The sequence below is a fragment of the Hylobates moloch genome, unplaced genomic scaffold (genome assembly GCF_009828535.3).
Source record: "Hylobates moloch isolate HMO894 unplaced genomic scaffold, HMol_V3 SCAFFOLD_8, whole genome shotgun sequence".
NCBI classification, from domain to species: Eukaryota; Metazoa; Chordata; class Mammalia; order Primates; family Hylobatidae; genus Hylobates; species Hylobates moloch.
In genome coordinates this window covers 103202810-103217379 of record NW_026652283.1, presented here as the reverse complement: position 1 = coordinate 103217379, position 14570 = coordinate 103202810, and the positions used below count along the sequence as shown (strand labels likewise).

Sequence of the window (14570 nt, the reverse complement as noted above, 5' to 3'; positions counted from 1 at the left end):
TATCAGCAATATTATTGTCTCTTGGAAATAATTGATAGCCTTGGTTTGCAAGCTCTGGTGTAACATAGGGGAATACAGTTTATCAGATTTAAAAAAGCCTGTAATAAAGGTAATTTGGTAGATTTAAACATTAGTGCGAGAAATATAAATAGAAACAGAGCAAAAAAAGAATTTGTCTTTTGTTGTTTCCTGCTGTGTCATTAGCTAGTCTTCATATTAAAAACATTTTGTCCTAATAGAAGTGGCTTGATAATGTATTGGTCTTCATTAAGGAATAAAAATTATTTAAATGAACCATTTCTTTGTAGATGAGGCAAAAGGTATAGCAACTTCTACTGAAGTCCTTGTGTCTATCAGTTGCTTAGACAAGGTAGTTAAGGAATATGTGTGTGTGTGTGTGTATATATATATAAATAAATAAAATGATTCAGTTGAAATAGCAAAGAAACTTAAATGTGACTCATAATATTGCATTGCTACATAACAATTTACCCTTATAGTCTTTAATGTTAATGCAAAATTTATCTCTCTTCTCTTTCATTAGGAAAATTTAGAAGAAATCCCCTTCCACCCCTGCCCCCGGTGCCAAACTTGGAAGAATGACTTCATGGATGGAAGTAAGTAAAATGTGGAATCTTGCACCCTTTTAAGGAAGCTATTACTGGTTGCAAGACTCCTTGATTAATCTGGAAAGGAGGATGAACTGAGTGTTACAGACTTCCCTTGTGGTGGACTGCATTCCACTGAATTTGGTTCTGGCACTGTAAAGACATTTGTGCATTTTTGGAGTGGTGTTTCCATGTTTCTATTTTGTGGGTAACATCTACCCCTCAAGGAACACTTGGGGTACTTTTTGATGATCATGGGTGACAGTAAGCCCGTACTGCATCTGGCTGAGCTAACTTGAGGTCAGGTTTCACTCTTGCATTCACCCTCCTCCTCACCTTGCCCTTCTAATCCTAACACAATTTTCTTAGTATTTAGTAATGGAGAAACCTCAATTTCTGTTTTCAAATTCTGTGTTCTATGCTCATGTGTTTAAGGCACCTCACAAAATACACGGAACACCCACTTCATAATTTAAAAACAATTATTGAGCACTGATATGGTTTGGCTCTGTATCTCAACCAAAATCTCATTTCGAATTGTAATCCCCACATATTGAGGGAGGGATCTGGTAGGAGGTGATTGGATCATGGGGGCAGTTTCTCCCATGCTGTTCTCATGGTAGTGAGGGAGTTCTTTCGAGAGCTGAGGGTTTTAACAGTATTTGGCAGCTCCTTTGTTTGCTGTCTCTGGCCTGCCATCATGTAAGACATGCCTTTGCTTCTCCTTCACCTTCCGCCGTAATTGTCAGTTCCCTGAGGCCTCCCCAGCCATTTGGAACTGTGAGTCAATTAAACCTCTTTTCTTTATAAATTATGCAGTCTTGGGTATTTTTTTTATAGCAGTATGAAAATGGACTAATACAAGCACATGTTATGTGCCATCCATTATGATAAGATTTTACAAGCATTTTATTTTTTTTCTTTTCTTTTTTTCTTTTCTTTTTTTTTTTCTTTTTGAAACAGAGTCTCACTCTGTCATCCAGGCTGGAGTGCAGTGGTGTGATCTTGGCTCACTTCAACCTCCACCTCCCGGATTCAAGTGATTCTCCTGCTTCAGGCTCCCAAGCAGCTAGGACTATAGGCATGCACCACCACACCCAGCTAATTTTTGTATTTTTAGTAGAGACGTGGTTTCACCATATTGGCCAGGCTCGTCTTGAACTCCTAATCTCATGATCCACCAGCCTCAGCCTCCCAAAGTGCTGGGATTACAGGCATGAGCCACCATACCTGGCCTATAAGCATTTTCATTCAATGCTCTCAATGAGCCCAAAAGACAATAATGTGATCCCTATTTTACAGATAAAAATACTGAGGCAAGAAGGATGAAATAATCTTTCATTGCTAAGAAGTAAGATAATACAGATTTGAACCCAGGGAGGCCAAGTGCAGAGCCAGGCTCTTAGCCATTTGACAATACTGCTATATTGAGCAATTTCTCTTCACTATATCAAAAATTAATATTTTCTGAGAATTTTAGCTTCTACTTATGAAAAAAAAGTCGTAAAGCATAAAATCTCAAAATATCACATACAGACCTCTTCTGGTATAACAAGGGAAAAGGAAAGGCTGATATGATAAAGGCAAGCTCCAGTCTCATAACTCATAGAAAAGAGTAGGAAAAGAGGTTCGTTTTACCCATGTCACTCCATCCTCCAGGCTGGCAGAGCTAAGCACCAAGAAAAATCCCCTTGGCTTTGAGTTCCCCTGTGGGGGAAAAGGAGAGCAGGAGGAATCCCAGTAGCCTTTGCCATTAATAATCCTGGCAGTCCTTGCTGCTGGCTGTGGACCCATGGCCTTAACCATCCAGGACCCCTGCAGTCTTTGCTGATTAGATCCCAGCTGTTGAAGCCACCTAAACCCCATCTTGCTGCACCTTCCTGGAGCTGCAGCTTTCCCAGTCCAAGGAGATATAAGAGAGTCAAATGTTAATCTCCTTTGGCAACACCCTCACAGACACACCCAGGAAGAATACTTCACATCTTTTAATCCAATCAAGTTGACATGCAATATTAACCATCACTTTACCCAAAGTGATCTACAGATTCAATGTAATCCCTATTAAAATCACAGTGGCTTTCTTTTCAGAAATGGAAAAATAATTCTACAATTTGCATGACACTACAAAAGACCCCGAATAGCCAAAGCAGTTTTGAGCAAGAAGAATGATGGTGGAAGCATATATTTCCTGGTTTTGAAATATATTACAAAGCTACAGTAATCAAAACAGTACAGTAGTGGCAAAAAGAAACCAAAAACAGACGTATAGACTAATGAAATAGAACATGGTATATATAGATACACACACACACACATATACATACAATGGAAGATTATTCAGCCTTAAAAATAAGGAAATCTTGCAACTTTTGACAAAATGGATGAATCTGGAGGACAGTATACTAAGTAAAATAAGCCAGACACAGAAAGACAAATATTGCATGATCTTACATATATTCAGAATAGGAAATAGTCAAATTCATAGAAGCAGAGGGTAGAGTGGTAGTTATTAAGGCCTGGAAGGAAGGGAAAATGAGATGATGTTGGTCAAAGGGTATGAAGTTCCAGTTTCGCAAGATGAACAATTTGACACTTGAAATTTGCTAAGAAGGTAGATATTAAGTGTTTTACACATACACACAGACACACACAGAAAATGTTAATTTTGTGAGATATTGGATATGTTAATTAGCTTGAATGTGGTAATCATTTCACAATATATACATATATCAAAGCATCAAGTTGTACACTTAAATATATGCAATTTTTATTTTCAAATATACCTTAATAAAGTTGTTAAAAAAGAAAACAACATCAATCATTTTGGAAGAAATTTGGGCACTGATACAATTTGGCTGTGTCCCCATCCAAATCTCATCTTGAATTCCTGCATGTTGTGGGAGGGACCCAGTGGGAGGTAACTGAATCATGGGGGCAAGTCTTTCTTGTGATGTTCTCGTGATAGTGAATAAATCTCACCAGATGTGATGGTTTTATAAAGAGGAGTTCCCCTGCGCAAGTTCTCTCTCTTTGCCTGCTACCATCCATGTAAGATGTGACTGCTCCTCCTTGCCTTCCACTATGATTGTGAGGCCTCCCCAGCCATGTGGAACTGTAAGTCCATTCAACCTCTTTCTTTTGTAAATTGCCCAGGCTTGGGTATGTCTTTATCAGTGGTGTGAAAACAGACTAATACAGGCACAGAAAGTTTTCCTGATAGGATGAGGCTATGGTCTGAATTTTTATTCCCCACCCCCAATATTCATATGTTGGACTTCTAATCCCCAAGATAATGGCATTGGGAGATGTGGCATTTGGGAGATGATTAGGTCATGATGGCAGAGCACTCATGAGCAGGATTAGGGCCCTTATAAAAGAGGCCTGAGAGAGACTCCTTGCTCCTTCTGCCATGTGAAGTTAGAGTGAGAAGAGGAGCCCTCACCAGACACCAAATCTATTAGTCCCTTAATCTTGGACTTTCCAGCCTCTGGAACTGTAAGACATAAATTTCTATTGTTTACAAACCACCAAATCTACCAAAATACCCATCTACAGTATTTTCTTACAGCAGCTTGAATGGACTAAGACAAGTGAGTTACTGGGGGCTAATTGCACTCGTGAGGGAAAAAGAATGATGGTCACTGTGGATATGCCTACTTGCCTGCTCTGAATATTTCTCCTGTTATTTCCCTAAAGCACTCATCTGTGATTTCAAATATCATTAAGCTTTCCATGGTAAATTAGCTTCCAATTATTCTTGGTCTGTCTGAGGCCACAGTATGTCTGCTCAAACAGGACTACCAGCAGCCTTTGATGGGAAGAGATACAAACAACCCATTGAAGGGAGTCAGGTAATCTTTGTCTTAGGAAAAAAAACCACAAAGATGGGAGAGATGGTATATGTTTACACGACACATGTCCCAGAAGATCCTGCTATGTGATGTTCTTGATTCTATGGATTATTTCTGGGCTGGAAACCCCTGGTGGTGAAGTCATATTTGATCTGATTGCTGTTTAGACCCCACACTGTTTTGTAAGCAAAGGCTATAAGATGTCTAAGGCCACTGTCCTTGTCAGTTTTCTCTGGTTTCTTCAAAGTAACTGAGTGCAGCTTCATGCCTCCAGCAAAAATAATAATGGATTTAAGCTTGTTTCATGGGTAACAGCAAGAAAGCATCACAACATTCTCCTAAGACAGCTATATTGATCTGCATCATTTCACTCAGGTTTCCCACTATGTTGCAATACATTTAGAGAGCCAAGCTGCAGGAAACCTACTTCCACCACTGTGCCTTGTTTCATCTATTGAAATAAAAGAAAAACCAGTCTAGAGTCACTCCATGTTGAGCTGGCCTGGATTTTGTATTTCATCACAATTGTATGTGTTCCAGAGAATGAATGAATGTAAATACATCACTGGCAATAGGGCACATTGTTACAAGCAAGAAAAGTGATGGAGCGAAAGAAGAAAGGGAAGCAGGAAGCAAAGAAGCACTATGCCAGTATACAACCTAAATACATGAGCATGATGCTATCTTTATAAAAGACTGATAAATCTACCCTAACAATTTTACTTAGGCCAATGCTTTTTAAGCCGTAGATTTCAAATTTTCCTCAAAAATCTATACTATAATTTGGTAATTGCATTCAGTATTAAAAGTGAATTTTTTAACCACATTCTGGAAAACAAACATTATGTATACTTTTGTATACACCTACAGATTTAGAATTTATGAATTAAACAGAGGTTGGTCTGAAGTTTTGCTCTCTGTCATGGGAAAAACATTATTTCTCATTCTGTGCATATGCTCTTAAATGTTGCTTTCCCCATGATTACTGACAGTTTTCTGAGGAAATGGGTGTGTCTGTGGGGGCTGATCTATAGTGAATAAGCTATCTGTAAGTATTCTCAGTGATGGGGTACTGAAAAAGATGTGGGAAAAACAAGGTGGAATCAAAAAATTGATGGGAAGAGTTATGAGCCAGCTACTAGGAGGCAGTGGACATAGAAAGCAATGAAGACTGTCTATAGGACCCTGGTTTGCAGTATTACTGGTTCTAGAGAGGAGAGAAATACTTACACGTGTTGGTCATTTACCAGAGTTAGGCTGCTTTATGTAAGTCTTATTTAATGTTATCATCTGATCATGAGAGGTAGCAATTTTTTAATTTTATTTCATAGGACAGGCAATAAATCCTGTGAGATTATGTAATGTTCCAAGAGTTGCACAATTAGAAAGGAAAAGAGGATTTGAGCTCTAGTCTGTTCAACTTCAACTTTACTCTTGTGGCAGAAAATATTTTCTAAAGATGAATCCAACATTATCTACCATTCCTCAAGCTCTTCTCCAGAGTGATTTTGCCAGTCCCAATCAGAGATGGTGTCTAAATTCCCTTCCCCTCACCCCTGTTAAAATGGCTTATATCCAAAAGACAGGCAATAACAAATGCTGGCGAGGATGTGGAGGAAAAGGCACCCTTGTGCACTGTTGACAGGGATGTAAGTTAGTACAGCCACTATGGAGAACAGTTTGGAGGTAACTTAGAAAACCACAAATTGAGCTACCTTATGATCCAGCACTCCCACTGCTGGATATTTACCCAGAAGAAAGGAAATCAGTATATCGAAGAGATATCCACACTCCTATGTTTGTTGCAGCACTGTTTACAATAGCTAAGATTTGGAAGCAATGTAAGTGTCCATCAACAGATGAATGGATAAAGAAAATATGGCACATATACACAATGGAGTACTATTCAGCCCTAAATGGAAGTGAGATCCAGTCGTTTGCAACAACGTGGATGGAAGGAGATCATCATGTTGAGTGAAATAAGCCAGGCACAGAAAGACAAATGTCACATGTTCTAACTTATTACTGGGATCTAAAAATCAAATCAATTGAACTCATGGTCACACAGAGTAAAAGGATGGTGACAAGAGGCTGGGAAGGGTAGTGGGGTGTTGGAGTGGAGTGGGGATAATTAATGGGTACAAAAAAATAGAAAAAATGAATAAGACCAAGTATTTCATAGCCACAACACAGGGTGACTATAGTCAATAATAACTTGACTGTATATTTTAAAATAACTTAAAGAGTGTAATTGGATTGTTTATAACTCAAAGCTCAAAGGATAAATGCTTGAGGGGTTGGATACACCATTCTCCATGATGTGCTTATTTCACATTGCATGCCTGTATCAAAACATCTCATATGCCCATAAATATATACACCTACTATATACCCACAAATTTAACAATATATATATATTTGAGACAGAGTCTCACTCTGTTTCCCAGGTTGGAGTGCAATGGTACGATCTCAGCTCGCTGCAACCTCCACCTCCCGGGTTCAAGCGATTCTCCTGCCTTCACCTCCCAAGTAGCTAGGATTGCAGGCATGTGCCACCATGCCCAGCTAAAAAAAAAAAATATTTTTTAAAAATACATTATCTCCCCTTGAATCTAGGCTGGTCTATGACTCAACTTGTACCCAACAGAATATAGTTACACTCTGTGACACTAACACCTACATCAGAAAAGGTCCAACGGCCAAAGAAGCTTCTACTCAGTTCTCTTGGGACAGTTGCTCTGGGGAAAGCAATTGCCATGGTAGAAGTCTGACTACACTGAGGCTCTCATGTTGGAAAGGCAATATTAGCGACCCCTGTGAATAGTTCTAGCTGAGCCCAGCCTTCCAGCCACCTGTGCCAATGTACCAGATATACGTGTAAAGCCACCTTGGATTCTCCAGGCCAGCATATCTGCCTCCTGGGTACCAGCAAGTACCCCCAGTCAATACTACATGAAGCAGAATAGTTTAACCAAGGTCTGCTCACATTCTTGATTCACAGTCATGAGGTTTAACAAATTTGGATTAGTTTGTTATGTAGAAGTAGTAACTGGAATAGCTTATAACCATATGGTTGGGCTGGGAGCAGTGGCTCACACCTATAATCCCAGCAGTTTGGGAGTCCAACATGAAAGGATTGCTTGAGACCAGGAGTTCCAAACAAGCCTGGGCAACATAGTGAGACCCCATCTCTACAAAAAATAAAAAAATTAACTGGGTGTGGTGGCATGTGCCTATAGTTCTAGCTACTCAGGAGGCTGAAGTGGGAGGATTGCTTGAGCCCAGGAGTTCGAGGTTACAGTGGGCTATGATCGTGCCATTGTACTTCAGGCCTGTGTGACAGAGTGAGACCCTGTGTCTAAAACCGACCAACCAAACAGCAAAAGATATGGTTGTTCTTTTTCCCAAAGCCAGGCAAAAGTAGAAACAGAAAAAAGACCTGCATCTTAGTAGCTAGGAGAACTTTGACGGCCTCATCTGAGACTAGCTAGAAACAGGTTGAAACTGAGAAAAAGTTTCCACAAGAAAAGGTAAAGAAGGACTGGGCTGAGGACAGGGTAATGGGAAAATCTAGAGTAAAAAGTAAACATAAGTGTTACATCCTTGAAATAGCTCCCAGTCTTGTCTGCATTTCCTTCTTTTAACTAAGGCTTTTCAGTTCTAAACTTATACTATTATCTAAAATCAGCTTAGTTATCTTACCCTTTACCTTAAAATACTCTACTCTACTCACTGATGTCTACAAAATGGAATCCAAATTTAACTTGTTTAGTCCAGTATAAAGGCAAAGAAGGGTGAGAGGTCCAGAGTCAGAAGACTTGGAGGTGGTTAAATTTCTAAGCAGAAAGTCTTGTTCTCTGTCATTGTTCTTGTGTCCTATTTCTGGATATGCAGCATCTAATATGAACAAAATAATGTAAAGAATATTTTCTGGGTTAACATAATTTTTCTATGAGATGCATCCTTACAGACTGATAACTCAAGCTGATGCTTTATAAATTTTCTGGAAATTCTCAGTAAGTTTTACTATGGTCACCCTTTCCACATAAAATTTAAGGCCTAAGATCCCAGTTATTTATATCATTTGCTCCATTAAAAAAGACACGAGGGAGGTGTCTGTACATTAAAATTGCTAGCCTAGCAAGTGGCCTAGATGGTTCAAGGTTGTATTTCCCTTCTAGGTTTATGGAGAAGTAAATTATCCAAAGTACATGGAAGAATCCTCAAGCCTGCAAATACTATGACATAAGTGTAAGTGTAAGAAATGTTCCCAAGAAAATTATTCTTATAGATTATGATTAATAGAGATGTATAAGGCAGTTGTGAGATTTGTCAGGGGACTCCTCATTTTTCACCACAACAGGAAACTCTGTTTGTGCCTCATGGTATTTAATATTTGAAGACACTGTTGTGGGAAAGGTGGTGGCTACCTCAGTGCTGTTCATTACTTGGTGACTGAGCTTAGTGGCAATACTGTGAGGTGAAGCATCATCAGTGGTAAAGAAGTTGTGGGTGTAGCAGATGCTGGGGTGGGAGTGTGTAGCAGATGCTGGGGTGGGGGTGCTTAGTGGGAAAGAAGTTGTTGGTGTAGCAGAAGCTGGGGTGGGAGTGCTCAGTCTTGGAGATGGTTTGAAATGGATGCTCAGGGTTAACACTGCAGATCTCAAGAAACTCTATCAGAAAATGTTACCCATGAAAATTTGTCTTGACCTTTGGCCTGCTATTTACCTCCCTCCCCAGCTTCTGTTGTATACAATTTGGAATTAGCTTTTAGTCTCTGATTTATTATTCTTAACCATACTTGTATGTGGCATCTTCTTTTAATTAACTTATAGGTGACTTTAGACCACATTCTGCTTTTTCTCTCACCATATGCCAGGTTCTGAGAGGCCAGCATATCACAGCCTTTGAGAGCTTTGTCATTGAATTAGCCCCTACTTGGGTTTGACTGACCTCAGCCTTGGCTTTTGTTAATTCTATTATCTTGGGAAAACTATTTATCCTCTCTCAGCATCATTTTATATTACTTGAAAAGTGGTTTTTATAAATGTACTTGCTCAAAGGGTTTTTATGGAAGTTAAAAAAAAGTGCTAAAAACAGCCTTTACTTTTGTTGTTGTTAATTCTCTTATGTATATAATATTGGCCCATTTCCTGTGTTTAATTTTGCTGTTCTAACCCTGCCTTATCAACTTGAAGGACTCATAGCCTGTTTTCCTGCTATTTGCTCAAGATGAAACAGGTGTAATAATAATGCATGAGTGCAGATATACTATTCAATATTTGCTAGACTCTTGTAAGCATCTGTAGAACAACACTTTTGTAGAAGAAAGGGATGATAGAAATGAAAACCTCTGGGAGAACTCAAGTATTTAAAAAATATTTGAAGTAGTTTCATCATACACAGAAGATGGATGGTGTGAACTGCTCTTCTATATACTTTGGGATGGCAAAGATCCTATTTGTCATGCTAATTTTAGTATCTTTAGAACTTCGTGCCCTTTGCATAGAATATGCTCAATAAATATTTGCTGAATGAAAGAACAGATTGTACATATGCTGGAAGCATTGTCCCAATATCAGCAGTATTTTCTGATAAAATGGCTCTGCAGGCTCCAATTTATTTGTCCTTTTTTTTCCTTCTGATATGGTTTGGCTGTGTCCCCACCCAAAAATCTCATCTTGAATTGTAATCCCCATAATCCTCATAATCTCCATGTGTCGAGGGAGAGACCAGGTGGGGGTAATTGAATCGTGGGCGTGGTTTCCTCCATGCTGTTCTCATGATAGTGAGTTCTCACAAGATCTGATAGTCTTATGTGTTTGGTAGTTCCTCCTGCATTCATTTTCCTTTCTGCCGCCATGTGAAAAAGGTGCCTTGCTTCCCCTTTGCCTTCCACCATGATTGTAAGTTTCCTGAGGCCTTTCCAGTCATGCAGAACAGTGAGTCAATTAAACTTCTTTTCTTTATAAAATACCCAGTCTCCGGCAGTTCTTTATAGCACTATAAGAATGGATGAATACACCTACCTTCCTTCCTTCCTTCCTTCCTTTTCTTCTTCCCTTCCTTCCTTCCTCCCTCCCTTCCTTCCTCCTTTTCTCTCCTATTTAGTTTCATATTTTCTTCTTTCTGAAACAGCTTAAAATAGTGTGAGATGTTTGAATTCTTAAGTACTGTGTTGTTCTCACAGAGATTTCTTCAAAACATAGCATCCCAGTTTTCATATTAGTGCAGAAAATTACGACAAATTTTGATACATTTTTATATATTTGTTAGCTGCCATTATCATCATCATCATCATTGTGACTATACCAGTGTTAAAACCAGGGACTTGAGATTTAAGTTCTAGCTCTTTTGTTACTTATGTTTGGTCCATCAATCAGCAGCATCACCTGGGACCTTATTAGAAATGCAGAATCTCAGAACTTACTCAAGACTTCATAATTCAAAATATGCATTTTAACAAGGCCCTCCAAATGATTTGTATAGTCACTAAAGTGTGAAAAGCCCTGGTCTAGATCAAGCAACAGGTAGAAGGGAAGGTAATCAATGCAGGGTGGAGGTTAAATAATTTTATTCTGTGTGCTAATGCCACAAGGCCCAAAGAGTTTTCCTAGACAAGGCTTTATTGGAGTTTATGCCCCAGCATAAGGGAGGCAGAAAGAGAGAGAGAGAGAGAGAAATTCTCTGGTGACCCCTCAGAGGGAATTGAAAAGGAAGTTTTAAAGGGGTTGTGGCAGAAAAGGAGTGATGTTTAGGTAGGAAGAAGTGAGGAAATTTTAGCACCTGTGTGCTTTAATAATATGCTTCTTCATGCATCACATGTTCCATTAGCACATTAAATTTACACCCCTTGATCATCATGGTGGACAGGAGGCAGGACTAGATTGTAGCTCCAACTCCGAGAGACAGAGCAGCGTGTAAACGCTTGGATCATGAATTTTAGTTCCAGGATGACTGCAAGAGCAAACCAGGAATCCTGAGAAGACCCACAGACTCTATGAAGGAAGCATACTGCTCCTGCAGGACCCAAGAGACACTCCAAATACTGTGAGTGCTCAAACTGCAGAATCGGGAAAGGGAGATCCTCCGCTCCCAAACAACTGCCCTGCTGGAGAAACTGAAAGTCTAGTTTGCGGGAGGAATTTCCGACCTTACCTGGATCTGAGTTGATTTAGAGAGCTGAGCAAAATATAGGGGCAGAGGAAGCAGTGGGAAAGGTCCTGGAAGCTTGCTGGGTCCCCAAGCGGGCTGTTCTTGCCTGGCATCACAGGGATCTGGGTGGGGCAGCCAGCGGTGTGAGGAAAATGCCACAGGGAGAAGGAAGTCTCCAGCTGAATTTAGTAACAATTTGAACCAGGTGAGAAGCCTCCTGGCAAGAACTCCAGGGAGGATGTGAATCTGGTGTGCAGACTCCACAGGCCGGGGAAGAACCAAAGCCCCTTTCTTTTGCAGTTGGGAGGGGGTAGCCTGGGCAGGTTCTCAAGTCCTACTCACCCACTGCCTGGAAACAGACTCAGTGCTTTTAGGGGGGACATGGTGGGAGGGAGACTGGCCCTTTGGATTGCATGGGAGCTGGGTGAGGCCTGTGACTGCTGGTTTTCCCCCAATTCCTTGACAACCCGCATGACTCAGTAGAGGCAGCCATTATCCTTCTAGGTACACAAATTCATTGTCCTGGGAACCTCATCCCCATCCCCCACAGCAGCTGCAGCAAGATCCACCCAAGGAGAGTCTGAACTCAGACACACCTAGCCCTGCCCCCACCTGATAGGCCTTCCCTGCCCACCAACATAGCTGAAGACAAAAGGCATATACTTTTGGGAGTTCTAGGGCCCTGCCCAGCGCCAGTTTATCTCCATACTACCACAGCTGATTCTTTCCATAAAGCACCACCTCTTGGCAAGAGGCCAACCAGCACAAAAATAGAACATTAAACGACCAAAGCTAAGAACCCTCGGAGTCCATTTCCACCTGCCTGCCACCTCCACTTAAAGTGGTGGAGAAAGGCATTTCATGCAAATGAACACCAAAAGTGAGCAGGAGTAGCAATTCTTATATTAGACAACACAAACTTTAAACCAACAGCAGCAGTTGAAAGAGACAAAGAAGGACATTATATAATGGTAAAAGGCCTTGTCCAACAGAAAAATATCACAATCCTAAACCTATATGCACCTAATACTGGAGCTCCCAAATTTATAAAACAGTTACTGATAGACCTAAGAAATGAGATAGACAGCAACACAATAATGGGGGGCACTTCAATATTCCACTGACTGAACTACACAGTTCATCAAGACAGAAAGTCAACAAAGAAAAAATAGATTTTAACTATACCTTGGAACAAATGGACTTAACAGATATATACAGAACATTTCATACAACAATCAAAGAATGCACGTTCTTTTCAACAGTGCATGGAACTTTCTCAAAGAGCATGTAATAGGCCACAAAATGAGCCTCACAAAATTTGAGAAAATTGAAATTATATCAAACACTTTCTCAGACCACAGTGGAATAAAATTGGAAATCAACTCCAAAAGGAACCTTGAAAACCATGCAAATACATGGAAATTAAATAACCTGCTCCTGAATGATCATTGGGTCAAAAACGAAATCAAGATGGAAATTAAAAAATTCTTTGAACTGAATAACAATAATGACACAACCTATCAAACCCTCTGGGATACAGCAAAGGCAGTGCTAAGAGGAAAGTTCATAGTTGTAAACACCTACATCAAAAAGACTGAAAGAGCACAAGATTTCTAAGGTAACACCTCAAGGACTAGAGAAAAAAGAACAAACCAAATCCAAACCCAGCAGAAGAACGGAAATAACATGAACAAAGCAGAACTAAAGGAAATTGAAACAAAATACAGTGCAAAAGATAAATGAAACAAAAAGCTACATAAAAGATACATAAAATTGATAGATCATTAGCAAGATTAACCAAGAAAAGAGGGAAAATTCAAACAACCTCATTAAGAAATGAAACAGGAGATATTACAACTGACATCAAAGAAATACAAAAGATCATTCAAAGCTCCTATGAACCCCTTTACCTGCATAAACTAGAAAACCTAGAAGAGGTTGATAAATTCCTGGAAATATACAACCCTCCTAGCTTAATCAGGAAGAATTAGATACCCTGAACAGACCAATAATAAGAAGTGAGATTAAAATGATAATTAAAAAATTACCAACCAAAACAAATCCAGGACCAATCGGATTCACAGCAGAATTATACCAAAAATTCAAAGATGAACTGGTGCCAATCTTAACACTATTCTGCAAGATAGAGAAAGAGGGAACCCTTCTAAATCATTCTGTGAAGCCAATATCACCCTAATAACAAAACCAGAAAAGGACATAACAAAAAAAGAAATCTACAGACCAATATCCCTGATGAACATAGCTGCTAAAATCCTTAACAAAGTACTAGCTAACCAAATCCAACAACATATCAAAAAGATAATTCATGATGATCAAGTGGGTTTCATTCCAGGGATGCAAGGATAGTTTAATAATAAATGTGATAAACATTTATTAAAAACAAAAATCACATGATCATCTCAATAGATGTGGAAAAACATCTGCATAACAAACAGAATTAAAAACAAAAATCACATGATCATCTCAATAGATGCAGAAAAAGCATTCAACAAAATCCAGCATCCTTCTATGATTAAAACTCTCAGCAGAATCAGCATACAAGGGACATACCTCAATGTAATAAAAGCCATGTATGCCAAACCCACAGTTAACATGATACTAAATGGGGAAAAGTTGAAAGCATTCCCTGTCAGAACTGGAATAAGACAAGGATGCCCACTCACACCACTTCTCTTCAACACACTACTGGAAGTCCTAGCCAGATCAATCAGATGAGAGAAGGAAATAAAGGGCATCCAAATCAGTAAAGAGGAAGTCAAACTGTCACTGTTTTCTGATGATATTATAATTTACCTAAAAAATCCTAAAGACTCCTCCAGAAAGCTTCTAGAACTGATAAAAGAATTCAGCAAAGTTTCCAGATACAGGATTAATATATACAAATAAGTAGCTCTTCTATACATCAACAGGGACCAAGCGGAGAATTAAATCAAGA

The 14570-nt window shown here is 39.4% G+C and overlaps 1 long non-coding RNA gene across 1 annotated transcript in view; it reads left to right on the top strand.

The window, feature by feature from the left end:
- The first annotated feature begins 576 nt into the window (after positions 1–576).
- The window catches only part of LOC131384027 (uncharacterized), a 112552-nt gene continuing 98558 nt past the window's right edge, over positions 577–14570 (top strand). The window contains exons 1-2 of the long non-coding RNA XR_009214507.1: positions 577–617; positions 8641–8710. This is a non-coding gene — a long non-coding RNA (uncharacterized LOC131384027). The remainder of the gene's footprint in view (positions 618–8640; positions 8711–14570) is intronic.